General features: G+C 42.5%; 1 protein-coding gene across 1 annotated transcript in view; it reads left to right on the forward strand.

The window, feature by feature from the left end:
- Positions 1 to 577: 577 nt before the first annotated feature.
- Positions 578 to 7013, forward strand: part of FBXO42 (F-box protein 42) — a 175066-nt gene continuing 168630 nt past the window's right edge. The window contains exon 1 of the mRNA XM_006866349.1: positions 578 to 789. The gene's annotated coding sequence lies outside the window, so the exon portion shown is untranslated. The remainder of the gene's footprint in view (positions 790 to 7013) is intronic.

Below are 7013 nucleotides of genomic sequence, written 5' to 3' on the forward strand. Positions count from 1 at the left end.
TACAACCCTGTTGCACATCTTTCCGGATTTTAAGCCATTCAGTACCCCTTGTTCTGTTCTAATGACAGTTTATTGTGATCTATGCACAGGTTCTTCATGAGCACAATTAACTGTTCTGAATTACCCAGTCTTTGTAATGTTATCCATACAGTTAGTATACACACAGTCGAAAGCCTTTGCATAATCAATAAAACAAGTAAACATTTTTCCTGGAAGGCATAAATGAGTTAATTCCAGACTATACATCTATCTCAGCCCTCTGAGCCTTTTGGGAAAACAGCCCCAGGCCGAGTAGCGGTGGGTAGGTACAGTTCTGAGGCCGGCTCTAGCCGTAAGGAGGCCGGGTAGCCTGACTTTTCCGCAAGTCAATTTAGCTCCCCAAGGCAGTGTTCCATCCCAGGGAGAATCTCAGCTCGGTATGCTCCTCCCCTTTCTTCTCCTCCTTCCCCAATATGGCACCGCCTCCAGGTAGCCCGGCGCGGGCCCGCCGCGCTGACGTGCGTGCGCGCGCGTACTCCGCGCCAAGCTTTGGCGCATGCGCGCTCCCCGCTGTCTTCTCTGAGCCAGAGCAGCAGCAGCGGCAGCGGCAGTGGCGGCGGCGATTCAGTGGAGGAAGATGGCGGCCCGGGGCGGCTTGGGGTCTCGCCTGCTGTGAGGACCCTCTCCCCCCCTCCCCCGAGTGCGGCAGACGCTGCCCGAGGCCGAGCGCCTCTGCCCCGGCCCTGTCCCGTACTCCGTCTTTACCGTCGCTGGCGAAGCAACCCGAGAGCGTGGTGCGGGCTGGGCCAGGTGAGGCCTCCCACCTCTGGGGACCGCGGCGGGGAGCCGGCGCTTTCTGCCCTTTATGTCCTGGACCCGCAGGGGGCAGCTGGCGCCCGAGGTTCGGCGCAGGCCAGGCAACCCTCGTGTGGTCGGTGCCGGCTGGTCGTCTCTTGCTGTCGTCTTGGGTTAGGCGGGGAGAACATTTTCTAACTAGCCCTTGGGATCAGAGCGAACCCAGCCCCTCTCCTTAAGCAGAACCGTTCTCATCCCTTCACCTGGTGTACGAAGGTGTGTGTGTAATGTATGTATGAGACCGGGGCAAGGATGGCTGTAGGGATGTCAGATATTGTCTCATCCCGCCCCCGAACCTTTAACTCCTTGTGAGAGGAACCAGAGTCGGGTACCCTCCAAAATTGAGGCTGCGACCAAGGGCCAGCATCTCTGAAGCTGTAGCTGCAAGGTGCAGATTTCGGAATTGGCTTAAAACAGCAAAACACAGCCTTTCCTAGCCTCTAGCTTTTTGAGTGTACCCTCAGATAAATCGGAACTGCGGATCTCCTTGGTTGACATAGCAATCCACGTTGTGACTGGAAGGTTTCTCCTGGTGAGAATTGTTTGCGCCAAGGGAACGGTGGAGGGTGGGAGCGTATTTATAAATGAAAACCAAAACAATGCTAAGATAACAGTCTCTGCAGAGTAACTTCATTGATAATGAAGTTCTCGATAGTTTGCAACCTTTGGATTGTTAAGAATCGGAATAACCAATTGCGTTTTCTCTTGCATTTCCTGGCTTGTTAGGAAAATGAAAGGTTCATTTCATAATTGTCAGTCTTTGGACTTTTCTGTGGTGGATTCTGATTGCTCTAGATGGAGATTCAGACACGTTAACAGTTCTCACTTGCTAGTAGCAACATTGTACTGCCCTTGTTACTGCTTTTTTGAGAACAACTTTTGCTGTTCAGCTGTTAATTTCAGACTGATTTAGTTTTTCTCGAGTAGGGAAGTTGATTTGAAGCCTGTGCTCTCTCTGAAGAATGATGGCTTCATTTAGAATTGTCCTATGGGAAATGGTTGAGGTAATGCAATTGCTTTTGCTTGGACACACCAGCTATCTTTTGTAACTTCAATTGGTTTTGCTTGTGCTTATGAATGATGACATCATGTGTTTAAAGGGATAATGAAAATTTGAGAGGAAATACCATTGTTTAGAAGCTTGTAACTTTTATTAGTGATGTTGTGTGTCAGATTCCTAACTTCGAGTGTTTTTAAATGCCATCTAGTCCAGTCGTTCTTAACTCATAGCTACCCTGTATTGATAAGGTTTCTGAGGAGCAGCTGTTGAATTTGAATCACAGACCTTGTGGTTAGCAGTCCAGTGCTCATCCTACTAGGACTGCAACGTTGAGCATAGTGATGTGTATGATTTGATGTCTTCCAATATCTGACTCAGTGGCACGAAACCAACAATATATACTATCATTTTAAACCTTTTTTGCTGTTTGGCAAACATGTTTGCTTTTTGATAAGCCCGATATAAATGTGAGAATAAATCAATCTACAATGATCCATGAGTGTTGCGTATGTCATAAAGCTTTTAAATTGTTAAATGCCAGCTTCCTAATAAGGTAACTGCTTAGTTTGAGCTAATTTCTTTGATCAGTTTTTCCATTTATATTCTTATAGCCATTTCCATAGAGATTTGTAGATTTTATGAGTATCTTTGCAAAGTACACAGACCTGAACTAACAACTTCTTTGTCATAAAAAATTGGAGAACTGCTCAAATGTATCAATTTGCTAATAGAGTCATAAAATGAATGCAGTAAAACATCCTGGTGGTTTCACATTATGCTCTTTGGCATAGTATGTTACATTGCTGTGCTAAATCATCTTCAAGTATTGATGCAACTTCATGACATCCATGATATCACTCACTCACTAGCAGTTTGACTTTTCAAATTCCTTACTGTTGTTGCAATCTCTCTCTCTCTCTCTCTCTCTCTCACACACACACACACAAACAGGATCAGGAAAATAGCTGAAGATGCTTCCTCTTCATGTCTTTGATAAGATCCAGAGCTGTATGATTTCTAACTATTGTGAAGAGTAAGCAAAGAAAATACTAACAAAATTTCTGGGTTTTATGAGAACTTAACGTCCCAAGGAGAAGTTAATTAAAAAATGACCAAATATATGATCATCTTTCTGATTTTAGGATTGTTTTAATTGGTGAATTAACAGCTCTATAAAACCAGAAATTATTAAGTTAAGTAATGCTCTTCCCAGTTTATAAAGTTGTTCTGTGCATCAAAAGAGGTAATGTTAAGGTACTTTGTAAAATGCAGAATGTTAGGCAAATGTGAGATTGATTATTCCTATTTATGAAGCACCTATTGAAAGCATCTATAGGCCAGGCATTGTGGAAAGTGGGTAGTAAAAGTCCTAAGATAAAATAGCTTTTGGTCTCAAGTTGCCTTGAAGTCTGACTTGGGAGCCGACAAGGAAAGCAATTAAGTATGGAGTACGTGCAGTGTAAGAAGTGCCTGAGCTGCATGCCTTGAGATGACACGGAATCCAACTAGGAACTCTTCTCAGAGCCGGGGTGGCTTTCCCCAACCTTCCCATTATTCTGCAGAAGTCATTGTTTTTTCTTTTTTTTTGGTGAGTGACTTGCTTTTTATAAAAACAGGCTTTTTTTGTTTTTGGTTTTTTAAAAACAATTCTGTCATAAGTTTTTTTCCCCATTTACTCATTCACTGTCATTCCACTTCCCACACAGTGTGTCCCAGTTATGGTTTCTGCATTCTCAAAAATCCATGGGAGTATTGGAAACCTTTCTAAGAGTGAGTCATATGCATAGGCAAATCACAAATATTGCAGTTGCAATTAAAATATCTTGAATTATTTAGTGGTGACAGCTTTAGGGTGATGCTTATTTTCCTCCTTTTGTAACTTAGTGAAGGAGTTTCATTTGCTCACAGTTAATAAATGGAGTTTAGTTGTCAGCTCTTTGATTAGAACACTGAATCCAGGTGGTTATTAATACTGTTTCCTTTCTCCCAATAAGTAAGTGAAATATGAGGGAGCTTCAAAAAGTTTGTAGAAAATGGAATTAAAGATGATGGAATTTTCCCACAAACTTCATGAGGCTCTTTCATATCTTTTTGAAGTTGGCAGTATAAACCAGACCTAAACTGTTTTATGTTGCTGTTGTTAAGTGACATCGAGTCGGTTCTGACTTACAGTAACTCTGTTTAGGGTTTCCAAGGAGTGACTGATAGGTTTGAACCACCATCCCTCCTGTAGTTAGCAGTTCAGTGCTTACCCTACAGAGCCTAGTTATGTGGATTGAGATTATTCAGTTTATTGAACTTCTGTACGTGCCCCAGTATAAATTTCTCATTTTAGTGTTGTTGTTGTTAAATGCCATCAAGTCAGTTCTGACCCATAGCAACCCTGTATACGGTTTCCAATAATTTAGCATCTTGTTTTTTTGTTTTTGCCTTTTCTTCTACTTTATTTCATATTCCCGCCACAATAATGACTCCTTTAATTTAAACTAAAATCCACAGAGTTTTCCTGAAAGGGTGGCAGCAAAGTAACAGGGGTGTAAAAGACTGAGGAACAGCTGGGGTGGGGAATCAGCAAATCATCTTGACTGGGCTCTTGAAGTTGCTGGCAGTTTGGAGCTGCATCTGGTAGGCCATCGGGTGGATCTTGAAACCATAGAGCCTCGGCATAAACTGGTTGGCGGGCCGCTTGGGACTATACTCGGGGTGCATCCTGAAGAACGCATGAGGAAAGCCAGTGCCGAAGTAGGCGCCGTCTGTGTGGTGATGCCTTAAAGACTTGGGTATGTACACGTCCATGCATTTGGGATAGTAGAGCTTCACCATGGCCTTACCTGGGATGTCCGACAGGCCAATGGGAAGCATTGCAAGAAAAAGTATTGCAAAATTTCTCTGAATTTTTGGATTGAATCTAAGTGGTGCTGTATTGAACATATACAGTCTATATTGTTTCTGAAAATGAGTGCTTTCAAGTTGTGATAGACAGAAAAGTGAAGGTGACAGTGTTTGTTTTAATATATTGTGACAGTATGACCTATGGGCAAGTCATTTAAAATCTTTCCACTATTAACCTCATAACACATCTTTTTAAGATTGTTTCATGTCACATTCTTAAAGTCTTGTCACATTCTTAAAGTCTTGTAAAATTACGACTTGGTGGTGGTACTAAAAACCAAATAACCAAACCCAGTGCCATCCTATTAATTCCTATTCACAGGGACCCTATATAGAGTTTCCAAGACTGTAAATCTTTATCAGAGCAGACAGCCATGTCCTTCTCCTGTGGAGTGGTTGGTGGGTTTCAACTGACAACCTTTTCTTTTAGCAGCTCAGTGCTTAATCCACAGTACTACCAGGGCTCACTGATAGTGCTGCTGTTCACTCAGCCGTGGAGTCAGTTCTGACTCATAGCGACCCTGTATAGGGTTTCTGAGGCTGTAAATCTTTATGAGAAAAAGATTGAAGTTGTCAAGGACTTCATTCTTCTTGGATCAACTATCATCAACACTCGCGGAAGCAGCAGTCAGGAGATCAGACGACGTATTGCATTGGGCAAATCTGTTGCACAGGAACTATTTCTAAAGTACTAAAGAGCAGAGATGTCAGCTTGAGGACTAAGGTCCGCCTGACCCAAGCCATGGTGTTTTCAGTAGCCTCATATGGATGCGAAAGCTGGACAGTGAATAAGGAAGATCGTAGAAGAATTGATGCCTTTGAGTTGTGGTGTTGGAGGAGAATACTGAAAGTGCCATGGACTGCCAAAAGAACCAATAGATCTGTTTTGGTAGAAGTGCAACCAGAGTGCTCCTTGGAGGCCAAGATGGCTAAGCTTCGTGTCTCATACTTTGAACATATTGTCCGGAGGTAACAGTCGCTGGAGAAGAAAGTCATGCTGGGTAAGGTGGAAGGTCAGAGAGAAAAAGGGGAAGACCCCTAACGAGATGAATTGGCCAGGTGGCATCATTAATGGCGTCAAGTGTGGCAGCGGTAGTGAGGTTGGCCCAGGATCGGACATTGTTTTGTTCTGCTGTGCATGGGGTCGCTATGAGTTGGTTCCGACTCGATGGCACCTGACAACAACAACAACAAATCTTTATGGGCAGAAAGCCTCATTTAACTACTGTGAAGTGACTGGTGGACTTGAACTGCTGACCTTGTAGTTAGCTCAGTGTGTAACCCACTGCTTTATAGTAGTAATACTACTATAGCCTTAATTTTGCATTCCCTTACTCATGCATATAAGGAGCTCTGGTAGCATAGTGGCTACGAGTTGGACTGCTAACCAGTTCGAAATTACCAGCAGCACAATGGGAGAAAGATGAGGCTTTCTGCGCTCATAAAGATTTACAGCCTTGGAAACCCAGTACAGGCTTGCTATTGACTCATGGCACCACCAATACTCATTCATATATTGGAAAGATTTAAAATTTGCTTTGAATTACAATTCTTTCAGTATTAAATTTTTGCTTTTTCATTTGTGAAGTTATTTTTCTCCCAAGATTTAATTGAATTCTTTCCAATGTACTGTGTTTTAAAGAAAGTGGGAAGTATCTTATGGTGCTTTAATAAACATACATAAAACTGATATACATATAAACTAAACCTACTGCTGTTGAATTGATTCCTACTCACAGCGACCCTATCAGACAGCAGAGACCTGCTCCTTAGGGTTTCTGACACTATCAACCTTTAGAGAGGGAGTCTGCTTCATCTTTCTCCTGCAGAGTGGCTGCTGGTTTCATATTGCTGACCCACCAGTGTTTACTATATAAAGTAATGTTGTTGTTCTTAAGTACTGTGAAGTCAGTTCTGACTCATGGTGACCCTGTATAGGGTTTCCAAGGAGCAGTTAGTGGGTTTGAACAGCCAACCTTATGGTTAGCAGTCCAGTGCTTATCCTACAATGCCACACCAGGACTCTTATGAAGCAATACTCATTTTAAAAAATGTACTATTCTGGAGTTTAGACTAACTCATTTTCTAGTAATATATAAGTATAGATTGCGGTAATTAATTAATTTCTATAAGACTCGTTAACAACCTGCGATAAGCAGATGATACAACCTTGATCACTGAAAGTGAAGAGGACTTGAAACATTTACTTATGAAGATCAAAGAGCACAGTCTTAGATATGGATTACATCTCATTGTCAAGAAAACAAAAATCCTCACCACTGGACCA

This window comes from Chrysochloris asiatica, unplaced genomic scaffold, assembly GCF_000296735.1.
Source record: "Chrysochloris asiatica unplaced genomic scaffold, ChrAsi1.0 scaffold00090, whole genome shotgun sequence".
NCBI lineage: Eukaryota > Metazoa > Chordata > Mammalia > Afrosoricida > Chrysochloridae > Chrysochloris > Chrysochloris asiatica.